Genomic DNA, 14,588 nt, shown 5'->3' on the forward strand with positions numbered 1-14,588 from the left:
TGTGAATGTTAGCATGCCCACACCTAGATAGAATTTGGAACATTAGCCTGCGTCGCATCTAGATAAGATTGTGAATGTTAGCATGCCCACACCTAGATAGAATTTGTGAACATTAGCCTGCGTCGCATCTAGATAAGATTGTGAATGTTAGCATGCCCACACCTAGATAGAATTTGTGAACATTAGCCTGCGTCGCATCTAGATAAGATTGTGAAGGTCAGCAAGTGCTACACTTAGACAAACTGTGAATGTTAGCATGTTAAATGTCAGGTAACCCACTAACTAATATAAGCTCAAACTCTCTGCATACTTTTCTCACTCAAAAACTCAAACAACCATCTCTCGCACAACAAGGTGCATGCACTTCACAACACTGCAACAACACATAAGCCGCACCAACAGCACATGCGGGCTGACACCGATCCAATACCCGCACCAAAGCTCAGTACCCGGTGTATACCGAGTTGAAGCTGCCAACAGAACACCACTCCTCTCACTATCCTACTCCCTCTTCACCTTACTAACCCATCCCCCCTTATCGTTTACAGATCCGCCAGAGCGCCTGGGGACCAACTCCGTTGGTGACGGTGCGCGGTACAAATACCTTTAACATTTAACATTTAACCTGAACCACATATCCTCATTATAATTCGATATTACTTCTTTTTATAACTTTTTCACAGCCCACAAGGGGGCGCTGAACAACACAGCAAAAGGATACCGGTACACAGCTGTGTCCACCTTTCTGACAGCTATGAGTGCTGCTTTGCCATGCCCAGAAACCCCTGGGTTGCATACCACAAAACAGCACAAACGTGCGACTCTGGAAGCGTATCTGTGGTTCCATAACGATCGCAATGCTGCCGCGCGTCCCTTAGTTTAAGTACTTGGTACAGTACCTGATGTTCTGTTTGAGCAATCATCATGTAGTGGTGCAAACCTGATGCAGTTGCACCATACCTATTCTACCCTCCTATGCTTCTCGATACCCTATGAGCGTGCTGCTCTTGCCCACAACGTTATTCCCTCTCTTTTTGCATTCTCTTATCTGGCGCGCCTCACATCACGTCCACACAGGGAACCTGCGAGAATATTAAACAAAATATGCTCTCTGCGGTTTGACACAGGATGAAACCACCCACTCATCGTATCCATCAAATCTCGTTGCGAGGCCAGTTTTACTCTTGTCCCCCACACGTCCTATCCTGTGACACTGACTTAAAGCACTGCTTGCACACTCCAAGCCTCCTTCCAGATACATGTGTCATCACGCTCAGAGAGAGTTGGAGGTGCCCTTTTCTAGTTACCTTCAGGCTAGCTGCCCAATGTTCCGCTGCCAGCACGCAATGCCCCGACACATTCCATCAATCACCATCCCTCTCAGCAGGGAGAATAACGTCACCAATGGCTTCACTACTATCAAGCTCGGAGGAGCCCCGGCCCGCAGTGGCTCCAACGGTCACCTGCAGCATGGACCTCTCCACGGGCGGCAATCCGCTTTCTGCTCCACCGGATGCCGCCATCAGCAAGCGAGATGCCAACACATCTGTAGGCCCACCGTTGTGCTGCAAATCCCACTGGCTGAATGTTGGACAGAAGAGTGCCCCGAACCTGCTTTCCTTCCCTTTGCTAAGGCAGGAGCTCTCATCTATGCTCGCACATTGTACTAAAGATCCTGTTAATGCTCTGATACACATGGAAAGCGCCTTCTTCTCACCGCTTAACTCTGGACAGTTTCTCTTTCCTTTGTGCACAAGTACTTCTCCCTATTGTACTGTAACATTCCCTCTTCTTCTTTCTGGGGTATGATAAGGCTGCAGTTCCCTCTTTTTTTGGCCCTAGGTGATGGGACTTACTTGTGTGGGGGCAGTGGTTCCTTTCCTTCTTATGTGCACCCCTGGCAGCAGACTGGTCACCTTTATCTTCTACTTTCTTGCCACGCAGGTTCTTTTTCTTTACTTGAAAGACCGACTTGTCGCCAGTGTAATAATCAAAGCTCCTTAGTCATCTTGGTAAGTTCCTTAAGTACGTAACAAGACGAGATTTGAAGGATACGATGAGTGGGCGGTTTCATAAATAAGCTTTACTCCAGTTACATTGAGATGTAAACATGAACCACCGGGACCCATCACCCAGGCTGGGCCTCTCCAACTGACATACTCCAGAACCTTCACAACAGGCATTCCTAGACTCACAACCAAACATTCTCTCAGACACACCAACATTCTCTCATGCATTTCCCAGCACCTGCATTCAGACCAAGCACGATCCAACAGCATGGTATAGAATAGTGGTGAGAAACATAGTGAGAGATGAGTGATGTTAAAAGTTGAAAGACAGTCCTCCAGACAACAGGCAGGCCAGGGAGATTAAATGGCCCTGTCTAGGTCTCTTAGAAACTCCCAAAGGGAGTTAGAGTGTTAAGGCTACCAGCTTTTAGGCCAGAGGTGCACAATTGATTTTGCTGGAAGGCCGAATGCACCACACAAGTATCATACAGTGGGCTTTCTGTCCATGAGGATGAGAGGTTGGTAGGGAAGACGGTGCGCACATTTGAGTACAAAATAAAATAAATTATTGGGTTTTGAGGTGCACTTTTTGCTGTATTTTTTTATGTAGCCTCTGTGATCCAGTGCTTTGTAAAGGCATTACCACTTTCACTTATTTGTATTATGCGACAGTAATCAAAACTGCAGGTAGCAGGATGCAAAAACTCCACAAATGCAAATGCCAAAATACACCACAGATGCTTCACACACCTAACACGGTAGACTGAGATAAAAGGAAAGATAGAACACAGAAAGAAAGACAGACTTTAGGCCATGCAACGTGAAACTCATGTGACTTGGAGTGCCATAAATAATGTCCTGAAGGGCCACGTTCAACCTGAGGCCATATGTTGTGTACTACTGCATTAAGCCCTCCCTAGGGCAGGGATAGACTAGAAAGTCAGGGGTCACCACTCTTTACAGAATCTATTTTCTATATTTTGTCAGGACCATTTGAGAGTAGGGAAACCTGGGCTAAGGTGGGAGTACCATTCCCATTTAAGGTTGAGGGAAAGTGCACATGAAATACCACTAGATTTCAAGCCCCAAATGCCATTTTCTTGGATGGAATATTTTTTCAATACGAAACTGAAAACCCAGTTAAATTGTCATGTGACTCATTAGAAAAGTTGTCACATATTCCTCTGTATTAGTGCAAAGTTAACTTTCAGTGGTTGGATGTGATAAATGTAAATACATTGAAAAATGGCACGCATCACTTTGAACTGTCCTATCGCAAGCCATCACATTTAGATGAATTTCAATTACAATTCCATGGCAACTTGTTCAGGGCTATGCTTTGAAATTACTTTCTGAAAGATTTGTTGATGTTTTGGTGCCAAATATGCAACTTATCCCCCATAAGTCAGAGTTGTGTCAATTTAAAAGCTCTAATCTTGAATTTTAGATACTACTGTGAGAAACCAAAGGGTGTTGCACCTAATAGTCCCCAGGGATCTCTCTCTCAGGTAGTCAAGGCACACCCATCGCCTTTGGATTCAGACCCTGGGGGTGGACCAGTGCGGGAGGATTACCTGGGTGAGGGGGTCTTCAGGAGTGGGGGTGAGGCAGACGATGGTGAGATGCATTATTCCCCCCTTTTTTGTACACCTAACCCATCCTTTTTTCGGGGGATTCTTTTATATCCCAACCCCCCCCCGTTTTTACAGAAACACTGGGCAGAGGAAGAGGGCGACTGAGACTAACAAGACTAACTCCTATACATCGCACTGGACATGTCCCGCTAATCGGGTCAGGCAGAGTCGGGCATATACATCTGATATCAATTAGCTCGCCTCACACGGATAAAAGGTGGAACATAGAGACACACTCTGAGCAAGGTGGAACACGAGTAATAGCAGAACCTCCGGGGGAAAAAGCAAACCGGCTGGAGCAGAGTGACGGACCAAGGGACGCGAGCAGCGGGTCGAAAACCCCAGGAGTTCCTTACAGGAGGTTGTTGCCTCCAAAAGGCCACAAAAAATGTGAAGAAGGGCAAATCCCAAAGCAGAATGCTGCATTGCATTTCAAGGATGCCAGCGACCATCTCGGGTGACCGGCAGAGTTGTGGAGGCAAGCCCAAGCCTGTGGTACTAACCTTGACTCGTGAATAAGAAAACTTTAAAGACAAGAAAGAAACACACACAGCCAGTGAGTTGGCAAGCGGCCTGAGAGACCGGTGTGTGTTAAGGAAAATTGAAGTAGCAACATTATATCGCGAGTGAAGGCTGCACGTTTGTGGATGAGAAGCGAAGAAAGGCAGGAAAGGCAGACCTGTGAATTAACTTTGAAGTAAGGTTAGCTGTGAAACCAGCGATACTGAGTAACAGAGTGGTCCGGCAAAAGGAAGTAGCTCACCTGAAAGTCTCTGTGAAAGGTGAATTGTTTGCAGCGATAAAGTGACTAAACTATAAAAGCGAAGTTATCCAAATTACCCAGAGAGAAGGGTAGAGTAAAAAGCTGAATGTTGAACTTTGAGTCGAAGTGGTCCTGCTGAGGTCTATAGAGAAAGCAACGCACATTCGAAAGTCTTCGACATCCAGAAACTGTCAGCGCCAGACTGATGAAGACCCAAAGTGTAATACGTTTGGGGAAGGGAGCCCCCTGCAAGTATTGTCGAACTTTTGTTGTGAAAGATCTGAGCCCGACACAGGGGAATCAACGTGAACTTTTGTTTTGAAGAGGTCTGAGTGCGACAGAGGGGGACCGGTGTGAACGTTTTGTTGAATGTTGTTTGGAAGACTGGAAAGAGAGACTTTAGCGTCAATAGGCATTCAATTTAGACAAAATGGGGGAACCCTACAATTCCAGAAAATGAGTCACAGAGTCTCAGACCCTTCTACTGCCACAAACAAATCCATAGGCTTTGACATTTGTAGCAACAGGGAAGCCACTAACCCTCCTGGGAAACAAGGGATGATTCCTACGGACTTAGTTATAATACCCCCTGCGGGTGGTTACGTAAGAATGGCCCCAAAATGTGGCATGGCCTGGATGTTTGGTATAGACGTTCTAGCAGTCATTACAGATCCTGACTTTCGGGGGGACATAAAGGTTCTCCCATAGAACCATGGTGAGACTGTGAAATACTGTCAAACTCAGGACTGGTCTTCTCAGAGTCCGAAATATTTACATCCAGAACCCCCTCCTCCTCACCTGAATCTTCCAAAGAGGATTTGTGTCTTCACCCTTTTCTCCTTGCTGATTTTATTTTTGTGTAGAGAAATGGTCTTCCGTGGGTAGAAGCCACCCTGCCAACCTGGTAAATCAGGAAAGCAAAGGACCTCCTCCCGAAGAAACCAATGAGAGAGGAAAAAAGCAGATGCTAAAAAAAAACCTCTTTTTGATATTGTCTCTTGAGTGAAGAGTTTGGCGGTAAAATGATATCCAGGTATAGTAGTGAAGAAGAAGGTCCGGATCCCTGGTCACGTGATGAGAACAAAATTGAGGCAATCCTTTCCGGGAAGCACCCAGGGAAAAATTGAGTCCTTGACTGAGGGAAGAGGACCGCAAAACAAAGTAAGCGGTGGCTGGTTACTAGTTGGCGGTAAGTAGAACACTCGGATAGGGCGAGGAGGCAGCAAGAGAAAAGAAAGCTGGAAAAGGTAAGAAAAGTAGACCAAAGAAAGGCAGAAAAAAGAATAACGAGGCGAAAAAGAGGGAGGAGCTTTGAAGCGATGAAACGAAGGAAAAACAGCCGGAGCCAAAAGGATAATTTTTAGAAAGAACAGCGGGGCACAACAAGAGAGAGGGAAAGCAGGAAAGATGGGAGGAAAGATGGAGCGCTACCGGCGAGAGGGAAAGCAGGAACGCGCCATGGTTGCCGCCGGTATTTAACTGTGTCCGCCTTGGTGGATGGCGGAATTACCGCCCTACTCCAAGGTGAGCGGGGGCGGTAATTCCCCATTCACTAAGGCCCTTCCCCATTCCCATTTTTGCCCCCATAGGGCATAATGGGGATGGGGAAGGCACTAATTACGGTACCGCAAATTGCGGTACCATAATTAGCACCAAGGTCCCTTTGCGGGTTCGTTTTTTAACACCTGCTAAAAGCAGGCGTTAAAGTACCAACCCGCAAAGGGACCTCGTAATAAGGCGGTAAGGGTTAACGGTCACCGGTGACCGTTAACCCCTACCGCCTACCGTGTAATGAGGCCCTTAGTCACCACAGTCGACGGAACTGAAATAGCTTCGGGTCCGGTAACACACTCTAAGGCTGAGATGACTCTTTTGTGCCAAGACGGTCATCGGGAAATCATAATGTTTGATATAATCAAGGCCCCAGAATTTCAGATAATTCTGGGTATGCCATGGTTGGAATCACACAATCCTTGCATAGACTGGCGTGCCAAGAGGCTGACCTTCTCAGTCGACTGCATTCAGACTTGTTATCCAACTAAAGGACCTTTGGTCACTGGAGCGACAACGATCATGAAACCAACCAACTTGCTACCTCTGGTATATCAAGACTATCAGGATGTATTCCAAAAGGATCAAGCCAACACACTGCCCCCTCACAGGTTGTATGACTGCCAGATCGACCTACTACCAGGAGCACCGATTCCGTGCGGTCGAATCTATGCTCTCACAGAACTCGAGAACCTGCATTTGAGAAAATATTTAGACCAGTATCTGGCTAACGGTTTCATCCGCCCATCCAAGTCCTCGGCGGCTTCACCGTTATTCTTCGTGCCTAAAAAGGAAGGTGACCTTAGGACTTGCATCGACTACAGCGCATTGAATCAGGTCCCTGTAAAAACCGTTACCCGTTGCCTCTGATTCCTGGCTTATTGGATCAAGTTAAAGATGCCCGGATTTACACCAAGGTAGACCTCCGCGGAGCTTACCACCTGGTGCGGATCAGGAAAGGCGACGAATGGAAGACCGCTTTCCGCACCAAATACGGGCTATTTGAATACCAGGTGATGCCTTTTGGCCTTTGCAACGCCCCAGCAGCGTTCCAATATTTCATGAACGATGTTTTGCGAGAAATGATTGATGTGTATGTCGTAGTATACACCGACGACATTCTGATATACTCCCGTTCAGAGCAAGAACATGTGAAACATGTCCGAGCAGTTTTGGACAAACTTTGACAACACAAGCTATATGCAAAGTTGGAGAAATGTTTTTTCCATGTTACTGAGGTTGAGTTCCTCGGATTTGTTCTAACCCCCCATGGTGTGTGCATGGATTCACGAAAGGTGGATGCCATTCTCAACTGGCTGTCGCCAACTTCGATTAAAGGAGTTCAGAGTATGCTCGGATTTGCAAACCTCTATCGGCGCTTCATTCCAGGATTCTCGCAACTAGTGCACCCCATCACCATTATTTTGCGCAAAAACAAGCGTTTTCAATGGTCCGAAGAAGCTGAGAAAGCCTTCCAGGAACTAAAACAAAGATTCATCTCAGCCCAGATCTTGAAACACCCTTGTCCAGATCTACCGTACGTGGTTGAAACGGATGCTTCCAGTTTGGCAATGGTGGCACTCCTTTCACAAAGGGATCCCGAAACGTGTCAACTGCACCCGGTGGCCTTTTGGTCACGGAAATTTACAGCTCCCGAGCTGAACTATGCGATTACGACAAGGAACTGTTAGCCATCAAGGCGGCCTTCAAAGCCTGTCGACATTACCTCCTCGGAGCTAGACACACCATCACAGTAATTACCGATCATCGCAATTTACAGTACTTGAAGGTGGCAAAAGCCCAATCATCTCGTCAACTCCGATAGGGATTATTTTTTGCGTAGTTTGACTTTGTAATTACCTACCGACCTGGCTGTCGAAGTGGCAAGGCTGTCCTGTATAGGAGTAGACAAGGAAAACGCCAATCCCGACCCAGTGCCTATCATTCCTGGTGAGAAGTATCTTGGGATTACTACGTCTCTAACATTAGAAGACGTTCAAGAGAGTATCTCTCATCTCATGGATTCCAACATCCTAAAGGATTGGCCGACCAAAAGTCCTCACCATTCGATCACTAACCAACTACCCTATTTTCGAGGACGTCTCTATTTACCCAGCAGAGAACTTCAGGAAAAAGTCATCTCACATTACCATGACTCATTAGTAGAAGGTCAACCTGGAATTACAAAAACTGAGGCCAAGGTCAAACGACAATTTTGGTGGCCAACATGGCGTAAGGACATCAAGCAGTTTGTGCTATCCTGTGGAGTTTGCGCTCAAAACAAGGCCCAAAAGAAAAAGTCACCAGGCCTGCTTCAGCCATTAGACATTCCACCAACGCCTTGGCATACACTATCTCTTGATTTTATAACAGACCTCCCTCTGAGTAACGGATTCAACACAATTTTAGTAATGGTGGATTTGTTTTAAAAAATGGCCCACTTCATCCCGTTAAAAGGACTACCCTCAGCTTCAATTCTGGCTAAAGAATTTCTGGAACAGATTGTCCGAATTCATGGATTCGCTTCCATTCTAATCTCAGACCGTGGCAGGCAGTTTATCTCACGCTTCTTGAAGAAGTGTTGCGAGTTGGCTCAGATCGACGTAAGACTTTCCACCAGTCACCATCCCCAAACCGATGGTCAAACAGAGAGAACAAACCAGACCTTGGAGCAATATATCAGGTGCATGTTACATCAAACTGAAGGCAGCTGGAAGGATGTTTTATGGATCACCGAGTATTCCTATAACAACTCACTCCATTCCAGCACAGGTCAAAGTCCCTTCTATAGAATCTACGGGTTACACCCACAAACCTCCAACCTTGACCCGCCACAACTTCTGGAAATGCCGGCTGTGAAAAGTTTGCACTCTACCATCTCCCAAGCCTTCAAACAAGCAACAGAGGATCTAAGGCAGGCTAAGGAAAGGTACAAGAAATCAGCCGACACACATAGAATTGAAGCTACAAGTTATCAGGTTGGGGATGAAGTCTGGTTGGCTTCAAAGCACATACCCGTTAAAGGGCCTCGTACCTTCAATCCCAGATATTTGGGTCCGTATACCATCAAGGCCATAATCAATCCAGTGGCTATGAAATTGGACTTACCCCCGCACATGAAAATTCATCCAGTGTTTCACGTCTCACTTTTGAAACCGGTGCAACCTGGAACACGAGTTGTGAAACCACCGAAACCGGTCACAGTGAACGGAGAACCTGAGTCCGAGGTTAAAGAGATTCTGGACTCAAAAATCACCAAATCAAAACTCTTTTACTTGATAGACTGGAAAGGGTACGGACCGCATGAAAGATCATGGGAACCTAGCGAGAATGTACATGCTCCACGGTTATTGAAAAGGTTCCACCGTAATCACCCAAACAAACAAGGACCAATGAGTGGATCAGCCATTAAGGGGGGCCTTGTGGGGGGGAGTGCTGTCATGGTGCAGGCACCCAAAACCCTGAAACTGGTGGGGCCATCCCGAACTTTGGCCCCCTTGGGGGCTTATCAGGCCCCAGCCAGGCTCACCTGGACTCAGTCCTGGCGCCAGGCTCATGGAGGTGTTAGTGACATGGTCCATTAACTTGGCTCAGAGAGGCTGAGCCATTCAGTTCGGGGTGTGGCCTGTAACTACTTTACCTGAGAGAAGGGATACGGAGAAGAGGACTATTTTCTTGGAACTACTTGCAAGGCTATTTAAACCGCACCCAACAATCTGAACACGCTTTGCGTTATTCTGCACTCCTGCAGCGTAACGCTCACCGTGTCAGATCAGTTCTTGCTTCCTTCTGCCACGCCCGTCCAGAGTCTTCCATCCATTGGCACGTGCGAACAGAGAATAACAGGAGTTATTTAAGCATTGAAGGCCTTACCTGCAGTACATCCAGATCTCATCTCCTGCTTTCCCACAAACCGCTGCATCTGCCGAACAGAACGAAAAGCACCCTCTTGGGTAGCTACTCACCTGATAGGCCCGCTCCAGGAACTTCATCAGACAGTTCTTCACTCAGCAGCGTGCCGCAGCTCGACACCGCCACACGGATTTTCTATTCTTCTTCCTGGACTCGCGCCGTACCTGCTGAACAGAAAAGGACAAACAGGTTAGTCGCACGTAGCAAAGGAAAGCTACAGAGGCGAACATTTGCGCGCCCAGCACAGCGCTATACTTACCGGCAGGAATCCTGAGCATCATTGTCAGGAGGGTCATCCATCATCCGAAGGTCGCTTAACGCTGCACCTGTAAGGCAATAACGGACATTAGTTATCTTGAACAGAAAGACTTAAAGGCAGTCATTCCAAGCAGTTATTGGAATAGAGACTTACCTGCTTACTCCCGGGCCTTCTACTTCAGCAACTTCCTTCGGATCAGTGACGTAACTCGATCCAGGAAAGACTGTGAACCGCGCCCCTGCCAGAGTGTGCAGGACGGAGAGCTCGCCCATTAAAAAACAGAGGTGAGCCAGAAGAAGTGAAGGATAGATCGGAAGGAGGTGAAACCACTGACCAGCTCCCTTCGGTAGCTAATATCTTGTTTCGACTTGCAGGCCCACATTTCCTGAAGCAAGGACTAAGGGGCGACGCAAGCTAGCATCACCAGCCAAGCAGAGCAGCATCAGGACAGACAACAACCTAGGCACACGAGCACGCCCCCGTGGAGACCAGGTGAGCGTGACAACAAGAGATAGGGCAGGCATTAGGATTTGTTAGCATAGGCCATTTTGATTTGACGGGCACAATTAGGACTGTTTTATTTATTATTTGATGGTCAAGAGTACACGCACCTCCTCCTTCCCTGCTGCTCTCTGGCCGCCCTCTCTTAGCCCTCTTCCTGCTCCCACCTGCAAGTCTAAAAACCTCGGGTCCTCTTCGACTCCACATTCTCCTTCTCTCCTCACATCTCTGACATCACTAAGAAGTCACACTACCAGCTGCACCTCCTCAGAGGCATTCTTCCTTTCCTCTCCTTCCTCCAGAAGCTCACTGTCTCCAGAGCCCTGGTTCTCTCTAGGCTGGACTATTGTAACAGCCTCTATCTAAATCTGCCTGCCTCTACCATCTGCCCTCTGCAACTTATCCATAACAGGACTGCAAGACTTGTCTTTGACCTCAAGCCCAGGGATCGTATCTCTCCAGGACTGAAATCTCTGCACTGGCTCCTAATGGCTGCGAGGATTAAGTTCAAAACCCTCTGCATTGTCCACAAGGCGTTCTGGGGCCGCAATAACTTCAACTCTCTCTTCCTAAATATCTTCCTTCTCGAGCTCTTCGCTTATCTGCCTCCAACTCCCTGAGGGTCAGTCGCTTCTCCAAGCAACAAGTTGGTGGTAGATCTCTCTCTTTGGCAAGGGCCTGCCTCTGGAACAGCCTTCCTGCCTCCCTAAAACGCAAGGAGAACCATCTCTGGTTCCGGAAGCAACTCAAACCTTCCTCTTTGCTTCTGCCTTCTCTCCCCCTCTCCCCTGCTGAATTCCTGGCTGATACTGCACTGATTACCTGGCCACCCTTCTTATCTCGGGCCCAGGCCCCGTCAGTTGAACACCAGCACTGCCTCCCTGGCAACCCCTGCACCTGGGGACTGTTTCTGTATCCCTTACAGTCCCCCCCACAAGCACTTAATGTCTGCACTTACCTCGCACTTGCCACCTTCCTGGCCGTTTTACTATCTTATTATTCTACTATCCCGTGTACTGCACTTTCCCCTCTCCCTTCCCCCTCGCACTTTTCCCTTTCCCCTTCCCATGCACTTGCGTGATCTGAATGACACCTACCTAGTAAGATCGTTGTCTGTCTTCCCTTGTTCCCCCTCCCTTGCCTCGTTGCGCCTTGAAACACTTGTGTATAGGCGCTTTATAAATGTCATATCATATTATATCCCATCCTACTTATGGGGCAAAGTAGGAGTTTTTCCAAACCCAGAAACTTTAATAAAGGTTTTACAAATTGTACCTTTTGTGCCAGTGTCATACTTGATACCATGCCTTCCCTACACTACACATAACAGCAAATACAAAGAAACCAAAGCACTGTTTTATGTCTAAATCAAGTTTCTGATCAAAAAGTAATTGTGTGATGTTACAGTAAGAAAGTTGGCTAACGAGGGGGGTTTAGGGGCACAACCTCGTAAGAAAATTATTTTTGCAGTGTTTCTGAAAGAAATTCACATTTATCATCACATGTAATGTTTACATATTTCAGGTGCAGCAGGAATAAAATAAGTCTCAAGACCACTAGAGACATAACGGAAATCCAAAACAAACAAAATCTGTCATATGCTGACAGAAAAATGGGAACTATGTCCCGTGGGTTAAATCAATAATTTACATTCAATATTTGAGACAATTCAATTGTTGATAGCATCAGGTAATTATAAATCCAAAATAAAACTTCTAACCTATATAAGTACTATGACCTATATAAAAGAACAAAGTAGTACATAAATAATTGCTGGAGGCAGTTACTTTCAATTCAATCCAAACAAAACTTTATGTAGAGGTAGAACCAATTCGTGGCTGTTAAATGTACAGCCACCATTGGATACACATAGGGCAAATGTGGTAAATGCTTCTTACGGTCTTGACATCAATTTCAGTAGTATAACTCAAAAACACAAAACTGTACAAAGGTCTACAATATAACTAGGTAGAGTTCCAAAATGAGCAGGTGATACATGCAGACTGTAGGTTTAGAGTACCGTGTGCTGATGTTAAGTCTATAGGTGACCAGTCTTGTACACTCTGCAATCTTGTCTCTCACTCAATGTAAAGGCAGTGTCCACCATATTGTGTCGTGTTGCCAACGCGTTTCAGAATGATCCTTCTTCAAAATAACAGACTTCTGCAGAGAATCTGTGAACAATACACCGATTTTAAATTCAGATATATGCAATGACCAGTGTTGCAACCCAACACCAACACCAGGGAGGCTAGGAATAAATACAAAAACAGCTGACCTGCCAGCTGTTCCTAAATCTCTGGTGTGCGTACTGCGCCGGATGCGTTAGTAGCAAGTAAGCGGGGGAGCCGAAGCCAAGAGTGAAAAGTCCTTGCCACCTTTTCTGAGTCGTAAGATGACCCAGGCTAAGTGAGGCGAGCTGTAGAAAAGAGTAGCTATTAATACTTCTGCGGGATCCCATCAATCCAATACTACCAAGTTCCTAAGTAGCGGAAAGACGAACACAATGGGGGTCATTACGACCCTGGCGTTAAGGGTTTAACGGCGCTGTAAAAGGTGTTGGCGCCGTTAAACCCTTAACGCCTGATTACGAGGCCCCTTTGCGGGACCCGACCTTAACGGCTGGTTTTACCAGCCGTTAAAGTAGGGTGCCGCAAAGGGACCTCGGTGCTAATTACTGTACCGCAATTTGCGGTACCGTACTTAGCGCCTTCCCCAGTCCCATTGAGCCCTATGGGGCAAAAATGGGAATGGGGAAGGGCCATGGTGAAATGTGGAAATACCGCCCGCCAACCTTGCAATGGGGTGGTATTTCCCCATTCCACCATGGCGGACTCGTTACAACACCGGCACCAACCGAGGTGCTAATAGCGCCAAGGTTTAGCGCCGGGGTTGTAATGAGGGCCAATATCTCAAAATAAATCAAGGGTGAAGACTGTCAGCTATGGTGTAGGCTAAAATAGACTAGGAGTATACGTGATCGAGTGCCTAGCGTCAAGGGTACCCCGTTGGTATATGGGAGTACCGTATTCACACATGGCGTACAGCTATGAACTCTCTTCATGACGAAGTGCTCATGCACATCGAGTTATGTCATAGATTCTTTCTGTAGATGAAAATATAAAGAAACTTACAAGTGTCCGGCGAATCTCAGGAACGCCGTCTGCGCCTCTGCTCGTAACAAGCCGAGCAGCATATGAGTGATAGCTTATCAGGTAGTCAAGGCGATGCCCACGCATGTGTGGAAGGTCATGGGCCCGCCATATTAGGATGGGCAATCGGGTGTTGTCATAGCGACGGGCCCGAGTCTGTGTACGTAAGCCCTGGCGCTATCCAGGGCATAGAAACTGGACAGCTACTCAATTACAGGCTCGTGGTGGCTAGATGTTTGCTTCTAAACTGGTGGAACTCACAATTTGCAGACCCCCTGCATCTCTGTAGTGAATGTCCAAGCCGGACCCCATTAACACAGTCAAAAGATAGACTCGCTGATTCACGCTACGACCCATGCAAAACCAACTATAGTGCTGGCGTAACGATAAAGGTTACTTAATTCATCATAGTTCAGCTGGCAAGAGGGCACTACATCATACCAGGTTGATGCGGTGTCCCTCCTCCCGCATATGGTAGCATGACGGGCGAGAGGTGTCCCTTCCTACCCGTGTGTGCCTGGAAGCTACTGGTATCTATATTGTCCAACATTCCCAACCTCTCAAAGCATCCTGTAGCAGTGACGCTGGTCATTGCTATTATCGTAACACAAAATCCCTAATCTTATATGTCACCATGGTACCTTTGACACTTTGTGTCGACAGACAGGGAACATTTCAATTCAATTTAACATGTTCCTAGTGCATTTTCTACTTCTTTAGAGCTGTGGTATTTACACCACACTGTATAGAAATCCAATTTAACTGTACTGTAAACATAAACAAAAAACCTACAATGCCAGTAGGGGT

The sequence above is a fragment of the Ambystoma mexicanum genome, chromosome 4q, assembly GCF_040938575.1.
Source record: "Ambystoma mexicanum isolate Mex_15411 chromosome 4q, UKY_AmexF1_1, whole genome shotgun sequence".
Taxonomy (NCBI): domain Eukaryota; kingdom Metazoa; phylum Chordata; class Amphibia; order Caudata; family Ambystomatidae; genus Ambystoma; species Ambystoma mexicanum.